At 50.9% G+C, this 20,650-nt stretch overlaps 2 protein-coding genes across 2 annotated transcripts in view; one reads left to right on the top strand and one right to left on the bottom strand.

The window, feature by feature from the left end:
* LOC141230947 (uncharacterized) overlaps nucleotides 1-20,650 on the bottom strand; it is a 577,913-nt gene that overhangs the window by 446,475 nt on the left and 110,788 nt on the right. The window lies entirely within an intron of this gene.
* Nucleotides 1-20,650, top strand: part of LOC141230950 (uncharacterized) — a 39,346-nt gene that overhangs the window by 11,528 nt on the left and 7,168 nt on the right. The window lies entirely within an intron of this gene.

The following is a 20,650-nucleotide window of genomic DNA, read 5'->3' as shown; positions in this document are numbered from 1 at the left end:
GTGAAAGGGACTATACTTTTCATTCTCTCCGACATGGGTCATATAGTAGGATTGACTTATTCCTAGTAGACAATAGAGCTCTCAATAGATGTATATCTGTGGAGGTTGGAACGATTACGTGGTCTGACCATGCACCGATCTACCTATGTGTACATCTTGCGCACCAATTCAACCCAACACCACACTGGCAACTAAACACCTCTCTATTATTGAATGACTCTATAATGACAAAAGCAACAGCAGAATTGACATCTTATTTTGAATTAAACGACAATGGCACAGTTTCCGACGAGACTTTATGGACAGCGCACAAAGCGGTGATACGGGGAGTCTTCTTACAACAAGCGTCACAATTGAAAAGAAAGAGGGAGCAACACAGGAATGACCTCCTGACTGAGTTGAAAAAGCTAGAAATATTAAATAAAACCTCCCCCTCTCCGGCTACCACTGAAGCCATATATCAGCTCAAATTTAAACTGCGCTCTGATCTGCTGGCAGTATATGAATATAACCTCCGCAAGTTCCAACTTAGTCACTACGCCATGGGAGATAGGCCGGGAGCCATTTTGGCCAGGCGGGTCAAGAAAAGGGCTGCAAAATCCAGAATAGATCATCTACAGGACTCGAAAGGGTTGATAGCCAGAAGTCCGAAGGACATAGCTGCAGTCTTTACTGCATACTATAAATCTTTATATAACCTAAAAGATGATGTTGATACCCCACAGCCACAACAGTCAGATATTGATCAATATTTGAGTGATTTGAAGCTCCCGAAGGTTTCCCGGGAACAGTTACAAATATTGAATGCCCCCTTCACAGAAGTAGAACTGAATGATGTTATTAATTCTTCCAAATGTCACAAGACCCCTGGCCCAGACGGCATGGCTAATGAGTACTATCGTGGTTTCCAAAAAATTTTTACCCCATACCTTATCAGGTTATATAATACCTGGAGAGACTCTGGAAAAGTAGCAGTACCTAATTTGGAGGCTACGATCATCACATTGCCTAAGCCTGGAAAGACCCCTGATTCTCCAGGTAATTTTAGACCAATAGCACTTTTGAATAGTGTTGTAAAGATCTTTACCAAGCTCTTGGCTGTTAGACTAAATCGTGTCGTTCCTTCCCTGATATCCTCGGATCAGGTTGGTTTTGTAGCTGGTAGGGAAGCTAATGATGGTACGAGGAGGATGTTGGATCTGATCAAAGTGGCAGAGTTGAGCTTCCTCCCCAGTGCACTCCTGTCGCTTGATGCTGAGAAAGCATTTGATAGGGTGCACTGGGGATACCTTAAAAGTGTTTTGCTTAAATTTGGACTAAAAGGACCTATTCTGTCTGCGATTAACGCATTGTACTCCACTCCTTCCGCTAAAGTTTTGACGTCTGGTTTCCTCTCTGAATCCTTCTCCATAACAAATGGGACACGGCAGGGCTGCCCCTTATCTCCAGTCATATTTGCTTTATGTATGGAGCCCTTAGCTGAAAAGATTAGAAGTAACTCAGAGATTTCGGGCATCTCGGTGGGGGGGTCCTCCCACAAAATCGGTCTATATGCAGACGATGTGGTTATCCCGTGCACTGATCTGGACAGGTCCTTCTCTGCCATTATGTCCGATCTCAAAACGTTTACAAACATCTCGTATTATAAACTGAATGCGGCTAAGACGGTTGTCCTGCCGATTCTTGTTCCGTTGTCACTTAGGCAAAGACTGGAAGGGGCATACCCTTTTCAGTGGGCTCAGGAGGGAATGACTTATTTGGGTATCACCTTAACCCTTTCAAAACAATTGGTGGAAGTAAATTTTACTAGACTGATAAATACGGTGCGGAAGGAGCTGGCGGTGTTACAAAACGTTGTTGCATCGTGGACAGCCAGGATAAATATTTTTAAAATGAAGGTCCTCCCAAAAATGTTATACTATTTTAGGTGTATCCCAATTAAAATCCCTTCTAAAATCATAAATACCCTTCTAAGATTGGCTAATAATTACTTTTGGGACAATAGGAGACCGAGGGTGTCTGGTAGACTTCTGTATTATCCATATGACATGGGAGGGATGGGCATGCCCAATCTCATAGCCTAGTATAGAGCGGCAGTCTTGACGGGAATCAGGGACTGGTGGAACATGGACAGCGGCCACAAATGGTTGCAAATAGAGTCCTTACTTGCCCGAAACCATTCTACCAGATTGATATTGGAGACAGAAGTAGTGAAGCGAAGCACTATGGTCGCCGTGTTACCAACATCGGAGGCTATTATGCATTGTTGGAGGAATTTGGCATCCAAACTGCTGTTACTTCCCAGGACTGAGATCTCTTTACGAGCTCTAGAATATCATATTCCATATATTATCCTTCAACGTTGGGTGTCAGCTGGAGTTCAATCGCTAGCAGACCTATTGGAGGACAATGTAATAATTCCTTTTGATAAACTAGTTATGAGATTCCCGGACCTACGGCCCTTGTTTTACCAGTATTTGCAAATAAGGCATTTACTTCACTCTACACAGACATCCCCCTTTTTTATTCTACCTAAGGATAAAAGCTATGGGTTGTTTTCTCCACACTAAGACCGGTTCTAAGGGGGTTTCTATACTTTATAGGGCTCTAAACGACCCAGATCTGGATGATAAATTGACGTATATGACTCGTTGGGAACGGGATCTAAGAATTTCGATGGACCCTCAGGACTGGCGGGATGGTTTGGATGAGGTCCAGCGAGTTTCGTCGTGTTTAAACCACCTAGAGCAGCTTAAAAAGACGCACATGAGATGGTACTACTACCCGGCACAGATGGTACACTTCGGGTCTGAATCATCATCTTTATTTTGGAGAGGATGCAATGGGGAAGGCTCGTTGGGCCACATGTGGTGGTTTTGTCCAAAACTTCAATCACTATAGGGGGCATTGGATAGTTTGATATGGGATGTACTGGGGACTCACCTGGAGATAACACCTAGTATTGGAATACTTCATATAGGATTAATGGATGTCCCCTGGGAAATTAGAGGAATTTTGTCACATATTCTGATCGCAGTTAGATTAGCTAACGCGGCTAAATGGAAAGGAGTGGGCATTCCTAAGGTGGGGGAGATAGTGACCAGACTAAACACGAACTGTCAATATGAAAGGGCTCTGGCACACACACTCAAGGCAAAGAAGAAAACTGATAAAATATGGGAACCTTGGTTAAACAGCCCATTGTCTATACATGGGGAATGTTGAGGAAGCGGGATATTTTGTGCGCCGTTCTGAGTTTGGGTGAGGCGCGGGACGATTCTGGGCCCCTCTCCCTACCTTGCACCTCCGATCTTGCAATAGAGCAAAATATGAGCCATGCGACATTCACAGCACTTACGGATATAAATTATTTCTCACAACCATCTAATATATATATATATATATATATGGGGAATTTAAAGTAATTAATCCATTCTTTTTTCTTTTGCTTTCTTTTATGTATATGTATTTTCCTTTTTTTTTTATTTTTATACTGTTCATTTTGTACATTTTGTAAGCCCAGAGGTTGGGGCACAGTTTTGGGCATCTGTTGGCCCTATAGATTGTATGTCCTGATTTTTGTGCAAAATTCAATAAACACATTGTTTAAAAAAAAAAAAGGGCTGCAATTACAACTAGTCCCTACTCCCTAAACCTATCTCTCTATGTAACTCTGCAAATTCGCTCGCAATTTGTAACGGGTCTGGGAGGTGGAACCTCTGAGCAACTATACAAAGGGGCAGTCCTTGTAAGCAAGCGGGTGGCTCCCAGGGAAGGCGGGCAGGCAGTCACGGCTAGTGACGGGGACAGTCCCTGGGTAAGAGGGCAGGAGGTCACGGCAAGTGACGTGGACAGTCTCTTGACAGGCGGGTGGTCACGGCAAGTGACGGGGACAGTCTCTTGACAGGCGGGTGGTCACGGCAAGTGACGGCTGAGCCTCCAGGTAGGCTAGCAGGCAGGTAGCAGGTGGACGCTCCCAGGTGAGCGGGCGAGAGTCTCTGGACAGGCAGGTGGTCACAGCAAGTGACGACTAAGCCTCCAGGTAGGCTAACAGGCAGGTAGCAGGTGGACGCTCCCAGGTGAGCTGGCAAGAGTCTCTGGACGGGCAGGTGGTCACAGCACGTGACGGCAGAGCCTCCAGGTAGGCTAGCAGGCAGGTAGCAGGTGAGCGCTCCCAGGTGAGCGGGTAAGAGTCTCTGGACAGGCAGGTGGTCACAGCACGTGACGGCAGAGCCTCCAGGTAGGCTAGCGGGCAGGTAGCAGGTGAGCGCTCCCAGGTGAGCGGGCAGACTGATCCATAGACAGACTGGCTGGGCTGGTAGGCAGACTGTCGGACCGCAGGAATGTCAGCAGATAGACACGTATCAGGCAGGTATCAAGCAGGAAACTGGCAGGTAACTGGCAGGTATCTGGTAACGGGACCTGAGGGCTGAAGCAGAGTGATAGGCTATGCAACAACATTGCTCGGGCACTTCCATTTTGGAGGAGGTGCCTTATATATGGAGAGGTCCTCCGGACATTGGCCGGGGACTCCTTAGGACGTCGCGCGCGGCCCCTTTAAGAGGGGGAGCGCGCGCGCGCCCTAAGCACAGTGGCCGGGAAGGAGCGCGCGCTGCCAGCAGAGCGGGAGGAAGACGCCGGGCACGGAGCGGAGAGGTGAGGGGAACAGCGTCCCTACCTAGCAGGAGGCAGGGACGCCGACGCTACAGTACCCCCCCCCTTTAGGCCCCCCTTTTTTAGGCCAGACAGAAATTTATCAAGGATGAGAGGGGCATGGATGTTCTTCCGGGGCTCCCACGTTCTCTCCTCAGGACCAAACCCCTTCCAATCTACTAGGAAAAAGGTCTTTCCTCTTACCCTTTTGGTGGCCAGAATGTTCTCTACCTCAAACTCGTTTTCAGCAGAAACCGGAGCAGGGGGCGTACCTGTAGACTTGGAAAAAGAGTTAAGTACCACGGGTTTGAGGAGAGATACATGGAAGGAGTTAGGAATCCGCAAGTTGGCTGGGAGTTTCAATTTATAGGCCACCGGGTTAATTTGTTTGATAACCTCCAGTGGGCCGATGAACCGAGGCCCTAACTTGTAGGAAGGAACCTTGAGCCGGACATACTTGGACGAGAGCCAGACTTTATCTCCAGGACGGAATTGTGGAGGATCCAGGCTTTTTTTGTCAGCGTGTTTTTTCATCCGCTCGGACGACTGAAGGAGTGCGGATCGGGTACTCTCCCAAATGGAGGAAAATTCGCTAACGAGAGATTCCGCAGCCGGATTGTCCACTGAGGTGGAGACGGGAAATGGGATCCGAGGATGCTGACTGAAGACTACAAAAAACTGGGATTTGGAGTAAGATTCGCTCTCGTGGTTATTGTAAGAGAATTCGGCCCATGGTAGGAGATCCACCCAGTCTGAATGATGGGCATTAACAAAGTGCCGGAGGTAACTGGTCAGGATCTGATTGATCCTCTCCACTTGACCATTGGACTGTGGGTGGTAAGCGGAGGAGTGACGTCTAGGGTGACGTCTAGCAGGGTGACGTCTAGCAGCTTACATGTGGCTCTCCAGAAGCGTGAGGTGAACTGAACCCCACGATCCGACACGATGTGGAGGGGCAGGCCATGAAGACGGAAGATGTGGCGGATAAAGTCTTTAGCCAGCTCGGGTGCAGACGGGAGGCCCGGCAGGGGAATGAAGTGAGCCATCTTGGAAAAGCGGTCAGCGACCACCCAAATGACCGTACAACCGGCAGAGACAGGGAGATCCGTTATAAAGTCCATAGCTATATGCTGCCAGAGGGCAGCAGGTACTGGAAGAGGAAGGAGGCGACCGGCTGGCAGGTGTCTCGGAACCTTGTTGCGGGCGCAGGACACACAGGCTGAAACAAAGTCTATTACGTCCTTGTGCAGGGTAGGCCACCAGTAGTGCCGGGTAATAAGCTGGAGGGTCTTTTTCTGACCGGCGTGGCCAGCTAGCATAGACGAGTGACCCCAGTGTAGGACCTTCTCCCGATCAGGTACAGTTACGAACGTCTTACCGGGAGGGAGACGATTTAGATTCACGGGGGCCACCTGCATTACTCTGGCGGGATCAATGATGTGCTTTGGTTCCTCCTCTAGATCAGACACCAGGAAGGATCGGGACAAGGCGTCAGCTTTGATGTTTTTGTCTGCCGGGCGAAAATGAAGAACGAAATCAAAGCGAGCAAAAAACAAGGACCACCGGGCTTGGCGCGGGTTAAGTCTCTGGGCACTCTGGAGGTAAGCCAAGTTCTTGTGGTCCGTGTAAATTATTACCGGGTGAAGAGCCCCCTCGAGCAGGTAACGCCACTCCTCCAGTGCCAGCTTAATGGCCAATAACTCTCGGTCTCCTATAGAATAGTTGCGCTCAGAAGAGGAGAAGAGTTTGGAGAAGAAGCCGCAAGTTACCATTCTTCCGGAAGGCGACTTTTGGGTAAGTACCGCTCCGGCTACAGAGGAGGAGGCGTCAACTTCCAGGAAGAATTGTTTGTTGCCGTCTGGACGATGCAGCACCGGGGCGGAAGAGAAAGCCTGTTTTAAGGAAAGAAAGGCTTCCTCTGCTTCGGGCGGCCATTCTCTGGGATTAGTACCCTTACGGGTGAGCGCAGAGATTGGGGCAGTCCGGGAAGAGAAGTGCGGTATGATGAGGCGGTAGTAGTTGGCGAAGCCCAGGAACCGCTGAATAGCCTTCAACCCCTCTGGTCGAGGCCACTTCTGGATGGCAGACAGTTTCTCGGGATCCATTCGTAGGCCGGTCTGAGAGATTATGCAGCCCAAAAACGGAAGCGAGGTCTGCTCAAAGAGGCACTTCTCATATTTAGCGTAGAGGTGGTTCTGCCTGAGCCTGAGCAGGACCTGACGAACATCCCTCCGGTGAGTGAGAAGATCCGGAGAGAAGACCAAGATGTCGTCCAGGTACACCACTACGCAGGAGTAGAGAAGGTCCCGGAAGATATCATTGACCAACTCTTGAAAGACGGCGGGAGCGTTACAGAGACCGAAGGGCATTACCAGGTATTCATAGTGGCCGTCCCGGGTGTTGAATGCCGTCTTCCATTCATCCCCCTGACGGATACGGACCAGGTTATAGGCCCCACGGAGGTCCAGCTTGGTGAAGATTCTAGCCCCCCTCAGACGGTCAAATAATTCCGGAATGAGCGGAAGGGGGTATTTATTCTTCACCGTGATCTGGTTAAGGCCTCTATAGTCTATACAGGGACGGAGTGAGCCGACATTCTTTTTGACGAAGAAGAAGCCTGCTCCCGCCGGGGAGGTAGATTTCCGGATAAATCCCCGGGCCAGATTCTCCTCAATATATTCAGACATGGACCGGGTCTCAGCAGCGGACAAAGGGTGAATACGCCCACGGGGAGGAGTAGCGCCGGGTATCAGGTCGATTGGGCAGTATTATGGTCTATGAGGGGGTAATGTCTCTGCCTCCTTTTTATTAAAGACGTCCGCATAAGACCAATAGGGAACTTAAGACCAGGTAGATTGGCTGGGGTAGGAGAAGGACGGACAGGATGGACGGGAACTAAACAAGTCTTATGGCAGTCCTGTCCCCAGCGAAGGACTTCTCCGGTCTGCCAATCAAGCACGGATGCATGTTTCTAAAGCCAAGGTAGGCCTAGCAAGAGGGCGTGAGAGAGTCCAGGCAGAACATGAAAGAAGATGCTCTGAGTGCAGCATTCCCACCTGCAGAGTTATGGATTCGGTGATGAGTTGGATGGGACGTGGTAAGAGGCCCCCATCCACGGCAGAGACAGATAAGGGTACAGCCAGAGGTTTGGTGGGAATGCGGTATTTCTCTACCAGGGACTGAGAAATGAGATTTTCGGCAGCTCCAGAGTCAAGTTGGGCTAGTTCAAAATAACGGTTCTCCCTGCAGATGATAGAGACCAACAGCAACAGAGATTGAGAGGGTTTACTCTTGTCTAGGACGACCTCTCTGAGCGATCCTAGACACAGGCATTTCCCGACCTCTCCGGGCAGGAACGGATCTGGTGCTCCTTACTGCCACAGTAGAAGCAGCTCCCCTCGGCACGGCGTAACTCTTGACGGGTTTTGACCATCTTGGTCTGGTCGACCTGCATAGGCTCGGGTGAGTGCGCCTGGGGAGTAGCGGGAGAAGTGACGGGTTTCTGAAAGGTAGGGGCTAGACGTGGAAACCTCCTCTCACGGGTGCGCTCCTGGAACCAGATGTCAATCCGGGTGGCAAGAGTTATTAAGTCGTCGAGAGTGGTAGGAATGTCCCGACCGGCGAGTTCATCTTTAATACGGCCGGACAGACACCAGGGCGTCGTTATCCCAGGCCAGCTCCGAAGCAAGGGTACGGAACCGTATGGCATATTGGCCCACGGTGAGATTTCCTTGACGGAGGCGTAGCAGAGATGATGCGGATGAGGTCTTCCGTCCTGGTTCGTCAAAGACTTTCCGGAAAGCCGTGAGAAAGGCTGGCAGGTTGGACACCAGGGGATCTCCTCTCTCCCATAGAGGATTTAGCCAAGCCAGTGCCTCCCCCGTGAGATGGGACATGATGAAGGCTACTTTGGCTCGGTCGGTGGAAAACTGGTGTGCCAACAGTTCGAAGTGCAGAGTGCACTGGTTAATGAAGCCCCGGGCCTGGCAGGGATCTCCGCCAAAACGAGGAGGGGCGGAGAGGCGGGGACCGGGAAGAGATGCCATAGTGTTGATGGGCAGCGGCGGTGCCGGGGGAGTAAGTGTGCGAGTGGAGGCAGCTCCCGATGAGGTAGTCAATGTGTCCAGGCGGGAGTTAACACTACGCAGGTGACTCAGTATGGACTCCTGTTGGGACCTCTGACGGGAAAGTTCATGACATAGGTCCGAGAGCGAGGGAGCTTGGGTGCCACCGGGTTCCATGGCCCGAGCAAACTAACAGGTCTGGGAAGTGGAACCTCTGAGCTACTATACAAAGGGCAGTCCTTGTAAGGAAGCGGGTGGCTCCCAGTGAAGGCGGGCATGCAGTCACGGCTAGTGACGGGGACAGTCTCTGGGTAAGAGGCAGGAGGTCACGGCAAGTGACGGGGACAGTCTCTTGACAGGCGGGTGGTCACGGCAAGTGACGGGGACAGTCTCTTGACAGGCGGGTGGTCACGGCAAGTGACGGGGACAGTCTCTTGACAGGCGGGTGGTCACGGCAAGTGACGGCTAAGCCTCCAGGTAGGCTAGCAGGCAGGTAGCAGGTGGACGCTCCCAGGTGAGCGGGCAAGAGTCTCTGGACAGGCAGGTGATCACAACAAGTGACGGCTGAGCCTCCAGGTAGGCTAGCAGGCAGGTAGCAGGTGGACGCTCCCAGGTGAGCGGGCGAGAGTCTCTGGACAGGCAGGTGATCACAGCAAGTGACGGCTGAGCCTCCAGGTAGGCTAGCAGGCAGGTAGCAGGTGGACGCTCCCAGGTGAGCGGGCGAGAGTCTCTGGACAGGCAGGTGGTCACAGCAAGTGACGGCTGAGCCTCCAGGTAGGCTAGCAGGCAGGTAGCAGGTGGACGCTCCCAGGTGAGCGGGCGAGAGTCTCTTGACAGGCAGTTGGTCACAGCAAGTAACGGCTAAGCCTCCAGATAGGCTAGCAGGCAGGTAGCAGGTGGACGCTCCCAGGTGAGCGGGCGAGAGTCTCTGGACGGGCAGGTGGTCACAGCACGTGACGGCAGAGCCTCCAGGTAGGCTAGCAGGCAGGTAGCAGGTGAGCGGGTAAGAGTCTCTGGACAGGCAGGTGGTCACAGCACGCGATGGCAGAGCCTCCAGGTAGGCTAGCGGGCAGGTAGCAGGTGAGCGCTCCCAGGTGAGTGGGCAGACGGATCCATAGACAGACTGGCATGGCTGGTAGGCAGACTGTCGGACCGCAGGAATGTCAGCAGATAGACACGTATCAGGCAGGTATCAAGCAGGAAACTGGCAGGTATCTGGTAACGGGACCTGAGGGCTGAAGCAGAGTGATAGGCTATGCAACAACATTGCTCGGGCACTTCCATTTTGGAGGAGGTGCCTTATATGTGGAGAGGTCCTCCGGACATTGGCCAGGGACTCCTTAGGACGGCGCGCGCGGCCCCTTTAAGAGAGGGGGAGCGCGCGCGCCCTAAGCACAGTGGCCGGGAAGGAGCGCGCGCTGCCAGCAGAGCGGGAGGAAGACGCCGGGCACTTAGCGGAGAGGTGAGGGGAACAGCGTCCCTGCCTAGCAGGAGGCAGGGACGCCGACGCTACACAATTCACACCGTTATACTGTATAGCGCCCACAGCAGCAGCAGTGCCATCTAACACTCAGCTGCAGCAGTAAGAAAATGGTGGCAACGGGGAAAATGGCTGGATCTTATAGGACAAGGACATGTGACATACACAGCCAATGACACATGCCCTTGCTTGTGTGAAAAAAAAGCACTTTGCTGCTTGTGTGCACTGCTGATAGGCTGACAGACTGCACCGCCCCACTGTAAATGCGGGAAAGAAGAAAAAAATGGAGATCTTCATTATTTCTGCAGAGATCCATCCCCTGCCCCTCCCCCCGCCCACTCTACGCTGAAACTGTCTATTAACATTGATTAACAGTATTACTGTGAAAAAATCCAGTTACGCTTTTGGTGCACGAACAGTTATCGAACAGCCAAATTTTTTGCAAATAGTTCGAGTTCGTCGAACGACTCGAACACCGCTCAAAACAGCTTGAATTTGAGATTGCCGAACAGTTCGAGTCGAACACCGCTCATCTCTAGTGTGCAGGAGAAAGACAATAAATAGTATGTTCTGAAGGAAAGCAAAAATATAATGGCAGTGTGAATCTGGATTCCAGGCAGGGAGCATAGTGGAGACAAAGAGCAGGATAAGGTCCTTAACTCGGGCCAGGAGGCCTACTTAGATGGTACAGAACTTTGCCCTGAATGGACAGTAGGCCTATTTAAAGAAGATTAAGTTATCTTAAGCAAACAATTGTCTATACTAGAGAGGAAGGCACAGTGTCCCCAAACTGGGACACAAGTTCTCCTATGGAGAACTGAAGATGCAGTGACATAGAAAGGAGTATGTGGCCCTCATCGAATGGACTTTCACATTACTAGTGAGGAGTCGTGCCGATGCACCTCAGCCAGTGTGGTCCTCACAAATCAACTGGGAGCTGAGAGTAGGTCTGAGGACCCGTAGCGACACATCTCAACCTGTATAGTCCCCACAAGGGATGATGGGCTTTCCCATAATAGTTTACTGGACTGTTGTAGCTTGTAACAAAAGTTATGTACCGCTACATGTAACCGTAAAGTTCCTGACTGCATAATGCAGAAGAAGCATTCATAAAGTGTTGAAAAGTTTAGTTTCGAACTTTGGTCTCCCTCATTCATCTCCATACCGTCTGGTCAGGGCCTGCCCAGTACAAAAGCAGCATGCGATCTGCAGAGTTGGAGATATGACAAATATATATGTGTGTGTGTCTGTGTATATACACTGCTCAAAAAATAAAGGGAACACTCAAATAACACATCCTAGATCTGAATGAATGAAATATTCTCATTGAATACTTTGTTCTTAACCAATGGAGGCCTGGATTTGGAGTCACCCCCAAAATTAATGTGGAAAACACACTACAGGCTGATCCAACTTTGATGTAATGTCCTTAAAACAAGTCAAAATGAGGCTCAGTATTGTGTGTGGCCTCCACGTACCTGTATGACCTCCCTACAATGCCTGGGCATGCTCCTGATGAGGTTGCGGATGGTCTCCTGGGGGATCTCCTCCCAGACCTGAATTAAAGCATCTGCCAACTCCTGGACAGTTTGTGGTGCAATGTAATGTTGGTGGATGGAGCGAGATATGATGTCCCAGATGTGCTCAATCGGATTCAGGTCTGGGGAACGGGCGGGCCAGTCCATAGCTTCAATGCCTTCATCTTGCAGGAACTGCTGACACACTCCAGCCACATGAGGTCTGGCGTTGTCCTGCATTAGGAGGAACCCAGGGCCAACCGCACCAGCATATGGTCTCACAAGGGGTCTGAGGATCTTATCTCGGTCCTAATGGCAGTCAGGTTACCTCTGGCGAGCATATGGAGGGCTGTGCTGCCCTCCAAAGAAATGCCACCCCACACCATTAGTGACCTACTGCCAAACCGATCATGCTGAACGATGTTGCAGGCAGCAGATCGCTCTCCATGGCGTCTCCAGACTCAGTCACGTCTGTCACATGTGCTCAGTGTGAACCTGGTTTCATCTGTGAAAAGCACAGGGCGCCAGTGGCGACTTTGCCAATCCTGGTGTTCTGTGGCAAATGCCAGGCGTTCTGCACGGTGTTGGGCTGTGAGCACAACCCCCATCTGTGGACATCGGGCCCTCATACCACCCTCATGGAGTCGGTTTCTAACCGTTTGTGCAAACACATGCACATTTGTGACCTGTTGGAGATCATATTGCAGGGCTCTGGCAGTGCTCCTGCTGTTCCTCCTCGCACAAAGGCGGAGATAGCGGTCCTGCTGCTGGGTTGTTGCCCTCCTGCGTCCCCCTCCACGTCTCCTGGTGTACTTGGCTGTCTCCTGGTAGCGCCTCCAGCCTCTGGACACTACGCTGACAGATCCAGCAAACCTTCTTGCCACAGCTTGCATTGATGTGCCATCCTGGATGAGCTGCACTACCTGAGCAACTTCTGTGGGTTGTAGAGCCTGTCTCATGCTACCATGAGTGTGAAAGCACAACCAACATTCAAAAGTGACCAAAACATCAGCCAGAAAGCAATGGTACTGAGATGTGGTCTGTGGTCCCCACCTGCAGATCCACTCCTTTATTGAGGGTGTCTTGATAATTGCCAATAATTTCCATCTATTGTCTATTCCATTTGCACAACAGCATGTGAAATTGATTGTCAATCAGTGTTGCTTCCTAAGTGGACAGTTTGATTTCACAGAAGTTTGATTTACTTGGAGTTATATTCTGTTGTTTAAGTGTTCCCTTTATTTTTTGAGCAGTGTGTGTGTGTGTGTGTGTGTGTGTGTGTGTGTTATAGACATGCTCAGGAAAAATTGCACAACACATTTTGTGGTCCATTTTCTATTGTTACCCTTGTGAAAAAAAAAAAAATTGGGTCTGAAGTAAAATTTTTGTGAAAAAAGTTACATTTTATTTGCAAATTGCAAAATTTTCAACATTTTTGCCAAATTTCCATTTTTATTCCACAAATAAATGTAAGTCATATCGAATAAATTTGACCACTATTGTTGACGCGTTCCAGAGATATTGCCTCATGAAGTGACACTGGTCAGAATTGTAAAATTTGGCTTGGTCATTAAGGTCAAAATTTGCTCCATCACTAAGGGGTTAAACAGCTCTCCTTAGTACTATCATACAACATACAAGCCTCTGATTGCTCAGGTGATGCACTGTACTACTGTAGTGCCATGTATTATCACTGCCTGTCAGTGTAATACTAACTGCCCCATACACATGAGATAAGTGTTGGCTGAACAGTCATTTGGCAGACGGTTATCTCTCCAGACTCCCCCATACACAAATATTCAAGCTTTCCTGTGATCTGTATGAGCGAGTCACCACCAGACTCCTCTAGCGGAGGATTATCTCCAGGAAAAATAAATGGATTAGCCTCTGAAATTCAGGATGCCAAATTCTTCTCTGCCCTGACATCATCTGTCGGGAAGCCCCCAAATACATTATATAGTCGACCAAACCCCCCGAAATCAGTGCTTTCATGCAACTTTAGTCTAATATTTATGGAGGCGTTAAAAAGTAACTTATTGGACGCTGTCTCTGTCCCGGCCGAAAAGACTAATAGACTTTTGTACATTGCAGGCCCAAATACCATTATTGGTCATTTAAGTATCGTAGTAACTAGGCAGCCCCATACTATCGAGTACTTGGGGGAGGAGGGGCATTGAGCCAAACTCTGTCAAACCTTCTTAGATGCCAGGTTTGCTTTTGACAGCATCAAGTGGTTAAACTGCCAGGGTTGGTGTAGCAGCTGTACCTGTGCCATCCCTGCGGTGTACATCTGTTCTGGTGCCCAAAAGAGTTAATTTCTTTTAAAACAAATGTTTAACATGTTAAAAAGTAAAAAAAAAATGTGTCTTGTGCTTTTTGCATGTTTTTATCTTATTACAAGAAAGTTGGTGCCAATTTTATTTTGAAACATTTTAATATCTGCTTTTTTATGGAGTTTTTCTTTTAATATAGGAAAGCCGAAGGCCAGAAATAAACCCCATAAAACACTGTACATGGAGACTTTGGTATCAAATAACTCCTGTCTTGGTGTTCTTACAAACAAGCTTTTATAAATGCCTCAAACGTCTGTGTGTGAATCAGACCTGAGATCTAACGTGATAGAAGATGACAATCCGGTGAAGACGGGAAACCTATAGATGGCCGGTCGTGATGTAGTCAGTGACGGACTCCGGCCAAATATGTATCTAGAGCCGTAATAGATGAAGATGTCGTCCTGATCATGAAGTAGTTATTTCTCATGTCATGTGTAATGTGTAGCGTCGGCGTCCCTGCCTCCTGCTAGGCAGGGACGCCGTTTCCCTCACCTCTCCGTTCCGTGCCCGGCGTCCTCCTCCCACTCTGCTGGCAGCGCTCGCTGCTTCCCGGTCACTGTGCTTAGGGCGCGCGTGCGCGCACTCCCTCTCTCTTAAAGGGGCCGCGCGCGCCGTCCTAAGGAGTCCCCGGCCAATGGCCGGAGGATCTCACCATATATAAGGCACCTCCTCCAAAATGGAGATGCCCGAGCAATGTTGTTGCAAAGCCTTTCAACTCTGCTTCAGCCCTCAGGTCCCGTTGCCAGCTTGTTTTCCAGTGCTGTGTACCTGCTTGCAATCCTGCGGTCCGACAGTCTGCCTACCAGCACCTGCCAGTCTGTCTATGGTTCAGTCCGCCCGTGGACCAGGTAGCACCTGCCAGATACCTGCCTGCCTGCCAGCCTGTCCAGAGACTCTGACCCGCTCACCTGCTACCCACCTGCTAGCCTACCTGGAGGCTTAGCCGTCACTTGCTGTGACCACCTGCCTGTCCAGAGACTCTTACCCTGCTGTCACTTGCCGTGACCACCTGCCTGTCCAGAGACTCTTATCCTGCTGTCACTTGCCGTGACCACCTGCCTGTCGAGAGACTCTTACCCTGCTGTCACTTGCCGTGACCACCCGCCTGTCAAGAGACTGTCCCCGTCACTCGCCGTGACCTCCTGTCCTTCTACCCAGAGACTGTCCCTGTCACTTGACGTGACTGCCTGCCCGCTTTCCCTGGGAGCCTCCCGCTTCCTTACAAGGACTCCCCCTTTGTATAGTAGCTCAGAGGTTCCACCTCCCAGACCCGTTACAGTTTGCTCGGGCCATGGAACCCGATGGCACCCAAGCTCCCTCGCTCTCGGACCTATGTCATGAACTATCCCGTCAGCGGTCCCAACAGAACTCCATCTTGGGCCACCTGCGTAGTGTTAACTCCCGCCTGGACACACTGACCGCCTCATCGGGAGCTGCTTCCACCTGCACAACTACTACTCCGGCAGCGCCGCTGCCCATCAACACCATGGCATCCCTTCCCGGTCCACGCCTTTCCGCCCCGCCTCGTTTTGGTGGAGATCCCGGCCTGGCACGAGGCTTCATTAACCAGTGCTCCCTGCACTTTGAACTTTTGGCATACCAGTTCACCACTGACCGAGCCAAGGTGGCCTTCATCATGTCCCATCTCACTGGGGAGGCACTGGCTTGGCTATATCCTCTATGGGAGAGAGAAGACCCCCTGGTATCCAACCTGCCAGCCATTCTCACGGCCTTCCGGAAAGTCTTCGACGAACCAGGACGGAAGACCTCATCCGCCTCATCTCTGCTACGACTCCATCAAGGGAGTCTCACCGTGGGCCAATATGCCATACGGTTCCGTACCCTTGCTTCCGAGCTTGCCTGGGATAATGAGGCACTGGTTTCCGTCTTCTGGGAGGGCCTGTCCGGTCGGATTAAAGATGAACTTGCCGGTCGGGACATTCCTACCACTCTCGATGACTTAGTGACACTTGCCACCCGGATTGACATCCGGTTCCAGGAGCACACCAAAGAAGTCACCCATGAGAGGAGGTTTCCACGCCTTGCTCCTACTTTTCTGAATCCCATCTCTTAATCTGTAACACCCCGGGCGCACTCGCCAGAGCCCATGCAGGTCGACCAAACCAAGATGGTTAAAACCCGTCAAGAGGCTCGCCGTGCCGAGGGGAGCTGTTTCTACTGTGGTAGTAAGGAGCACTGGATCCGTTCCTGCCCGGAGAGGTCGGGAAACGCCTGTGTCTAGGATCGCTCAGAGAGGTCGTCCTAGACCAAAATAAATCCTCTCCTTCTCTGATGCTGTCGGTCTCTATCATCTGCGGGGAGAACCGTTACTTTGAACTTGCTCAACTTGATTCTGGAGCTGCCGGAAATCTCATTTCTCAGTCCCTGGTAGAGAAATACCACATTTACACCAAACCTCTGGCTGTACCCTTATCTGTCGCCTTCGTGGATGGGGGTCTCTTACCGCATCCCATCCAACTCATCACCGAATCCATAACTCTGCAGGTGGGAATGCTGCACTCTGAGAGCATCTTCTTCCATGTTCTGCCTGGAATCTCTCACGCCCTCTTGCTAGGCCTACCTTGGCTCCAGAGACATGCACCCGTGCTTGATTGGCAGACCGGAGAAGTCCTTCGCTGGGGGCAGGACTGCCATAAGACTTGTTTAGTTCCCGTTCGTCCTGCCCGTCCTTCTCCTACCCCAGCCAATCTACCCGGCCTACCGGTTCCCTATTTGTCTTATGCGGACGTCTTTAACAAAAGAGAAGCAGAGACATTACCCCCTCATAGACCATACGATTGCTCAATCGACCTGATACCCGGCGCTACTCCTCCCCGTGGGCGTATTTACCCTTTGTCCGCTGCTGAAACCCGGTCCATGTCTGAATATATCGAGAATCTGGCCCGGGGATTTATCCGGAAATCTACCTCCCCGGCGGGAGCAGGCTTCTTCTTCGTCAAAAAGAAAGACAGCTCACTCCGTCCCTGTATAGACTATAGAGGCCTTAACCAGATCACGGTGAAAAATAAATACCCCCTTCCGCTCATTCCTGAATTATTTGACCGTCTGAGGGGTGCTAGAATCTTCACCAAGCTGGATCTCCGTGGGGCGTATAACCTGGTCCGTATCCGTCAGGGGGATGAATGGAAGACTGCATTCAACACCCGGGACGGCCACTATGAATACCTCGTAATGCCCTTCGGTCTCTGTAATGCTCCCGCCGTCTTTCAAGAGTTGGTCAATGACATCTTCCGTGACCTTCTCTACTCCTGTGTGGTGGTGTACCTGGACGACATCTTGGTCTTCTCTCCGGATCTCCCCACACACCGGAGGGACATTTCTCAGGTCCTGCTCAGGCTCAGGCAGAACCACCTCTACGCAAAATATGAGAAGTGCCTCCTTGAGCAGACCTCTCTTCCGTTTCTGGGCTACATAATCTCTCAGACCGGCCTACGAATGGATCCTGAGAAACTGCCATCCAAAAGTGGCCCCCGACCGGAGGGGTTGAAGGCTATTCAGCGGTTCCTGGGCTTCGCTAACTACTACCGCCTCTTCATTCCACACTTCTCTTCCCGGACTGCCCCTATCTCTGCGCTCACCCGTAAGGGCTCTAATCCCAAAGAATGGCCGCTCGAAGCAGAGGAGGCCTTCCTTTCCTTGAAACAAGCTTTCTCCTCCGCCCCTGTGCTGCATCGTCCGGACGGCAACAAACAATTCTTCCTAGAAGTAGACGCTTCCTCCTCCGGAGCCGGAGCGGTACTCACCCAAAAGTCGTCTTCCGGAAGAATGGTAACCTGCGGCTTCTTCTCCAAACTCTTCTCCTCTTCTGAGCGCAATTATTCTTTAGAAGACCGAGAATTATTAGCCATTAAGCTGGCACCGGAGGAGTGGCGTTACCTGCTCGAGGGGGCTCTTCACCCGGTAATAATTTACACGGACCACAAGAACTTGGCTTACCTCCAGAGTGCTCAGAGACTTAACATGCGCCAAGCCCGGTGGTCCTTGTTCTTCTCCCGCTTTGATTTCATTCTTCATTTTCGCCCGGCAGACAAAAACATCAAAGCTGATGCCTTGTCCCAATCCTTTTTGGTCTCTGATCTAGAGGAGGAGCCTAAGCACATCATCGACCCCGCCAAATTAATGCAGGTGGCCCCCGTGAATCTAAATCGTCTTACACCCGGTAAGACGTTCGTAACAGTACCTGATCGTGAGAAGGTCCTACACTGGGGACATTCGTCTAAGCTAGCTGGCCATGCTGGTCAGAAAAATACCCTCCAGCTTATTACCCGGCATTACTGGTGGCCTACCCTGCACAAGGACGTAATAGACTTTGTTTCAGCCTGTGTGTCCTGCGCCCGCAACAAGGTTCCTAGACACCTGCCAGCCTCTTCCTGTACCTGCTGCCCCGTGGCAGCATATAGCCATGGACTTTATAACGGACCTCCTTGTCTCTGCCAGTTGTACGGTCATTTGGGTGGTCGCTGACCGCTTTTCTAAGATGGCTCACTTCATTCCCCTGCCGGGCCTCCCGTCTGCATCTGAGTTGGCTAAAGACTGTATCCATCATATTTTCAGTCTTCATGGTCTTCCTCTCCACATCGTATCCGATCGAGGAGTTCAGTTCACCTCTCACTTCTGGCGAGCCATGTGTAAATTGCTGGGGGTCACCTTGGACTTCTCTTCTGCTTATCACCCACAGTCCAATGGTCAAGTAGAGCGGATCAACCAAATTTTAACCAGTTACCTCCGGCACTTTGTTAATGCTCACCATTCCGACTGGGTGGATCTTTTACCGTGGGCCGAATTTTCCTACAATAATCACGAGAGTGAATCTTCCTCCAAATCCCCGTTTTTTATAGTCTACGGTCAGCATCCTCAGATCCCGTTTCCCGTCTCCACCTCGGTGGACAATACGGCTGCAGAATCTCTTGTTAGTGAATTTTCCTCCATTTGGGAAAGTACCACATCCGCACTTCTTCAGTCATCCGAGCGGATGAAAAAACAGGCTGACAAAAGACGTCTGGATCCGCCACAATTCCGTCCTGGAGATAAAGTCTGGCTCTCGTCCAAATATCTCCGGCTCAAGATTCCTTCCTACAAGTTAGGGCCTCGGTTCATCGGCCCACTGGAAGTTATCAAACAAATCAACCCGGTGGCCTATAAATTGAAACTCCCGGCCAACTTGCGGATCCCTAACTCCTTCCATGTATCTCTACTCAAACCCGTTGTACTTAACTCTTTTTCCAAGTCTACAGGTACGCCTCCTGCTCCGGTTTCCGCTGAAAACGAGTTTGAGGTAGAGAACATTCTGGCCACCAAAAGGGTAAGAGGAAAGACCTTTTTTCTAGTGGATTGGAAGGGGTTTGGTCCTGAAGAGAGAACGTGGGAGCCCCGGAAGAACATCCATGCCCCTCTCATCCTTGATAAATTTCTCTCTGGCCTAAAAAAGGGGGGGCCTAAAGGGGGGGGGTACTGTAGCGTCGGCGTCCCTGCCTCCTGCTAGGCAGGGACGCCGTTCCCCTCACCTCCGCTCTGTGCCCGGCGTCCTCCTCCCGCTCTGCTGGCAGCGCGCGCTGCTTCCCGGTCACTGTGCTTAGGGCGCACGCTCCCTCTCTCTTAAAGGGGCCGCGCTCGCCGTCCTAAGGAGTCCCCGGCCAATGGCTGGAGGATCTCCCCATATATAAGGCACCTCCTCCAAAATGGAGGTGCCCGAGCAATGTTGTTGCAAAGCCTTTCAACTCTGCTTCAGCCCTCAGGTCCCGTTGCCAGCTTGTTTTCCAGTGCTGTGTACCTGCTTGCAATCCTGCGGTCCGACAGTCTGCCTACCAGCACCTGCCAGTCTGTCTATGGATCAGTCCGCCCGCGGACCAGGAAGCACCTGCCAGATACCTGCCTGATACCTGCCAGATACCTGCCTGCCAGCCTGTCCAGAGACTCTTACCTGCTCACCTGGGAGCGCTCACCTTCTACCCGCCTGCTAGCCTACCTGGAGGCTTAGCCGTCACTTGCTGTGACCACCTGCCTGTCCAGAGACTCTTATCCTGCTGTCACTTGCCGTGACCACCTGCCTGTCTAGAGACTCTTATCCTGCTGTCACTTGCCGTGACCACCCGCCTGTCAAGAGACTGTCCCCGTCACTCGCCGTGACCTCCTGCCCTTCTACCCAGAGACTGTCCCTGTCACTTAACGTGACTGCCTGCCCGCTTTCCCTGGGAGCCACACGCTTCCTTACAAGGACTGCCCCTTTGTATAGTAGCTCAGAGGTTCCACCTCCCAGACCCGTTACATAATGAATATCTCCTGCAGTATTGCTAATGCCGATTCCAGTGTCGGTAAATGAGATGAGAATTAGCTTTACTGAAAATGAGTCTATGAGAAAGGTATTCAGCTGCAGATTCCGAGGAAGAAACCAGGGCTCAGTTGGGGTCCATTTTGATGGAGTCTGTATAAAATGGACCAACTCCAACTCCTAAAATATATAATAAATTGGGTACAGTAGTTCAAATGTCTGTCTTATTCCTGATATAAGGGTCTACTCTTTTAGCTGAGATTAATCTGTGCTACAGTAAATTTATCACTTAAACATGAGCTATGTATGAGGGA

Source organism: Phyllobates terribilis, unplaced genomic scaffold (genome assembly GCF_046119375.1).
Source record: "Phyllobates terribilis strain yellow unplaced genomic scaffold, ASM4611937v1 Scaffold_500__1_contigs__length_1315687, whole genome shotgun sequence".
In the NCBI taxonomy this organism is placed as follows: Eukaryota; Metazoa; Chordata; class Amphibia; order Anura; family Dendrobatidae; genus Phyllobates; species Phyllobates terribilis.
Note: the sequence above shows the minus strand (reverse complement) of the source record. Positions and strands in the feature narration are given on the sequence as shown.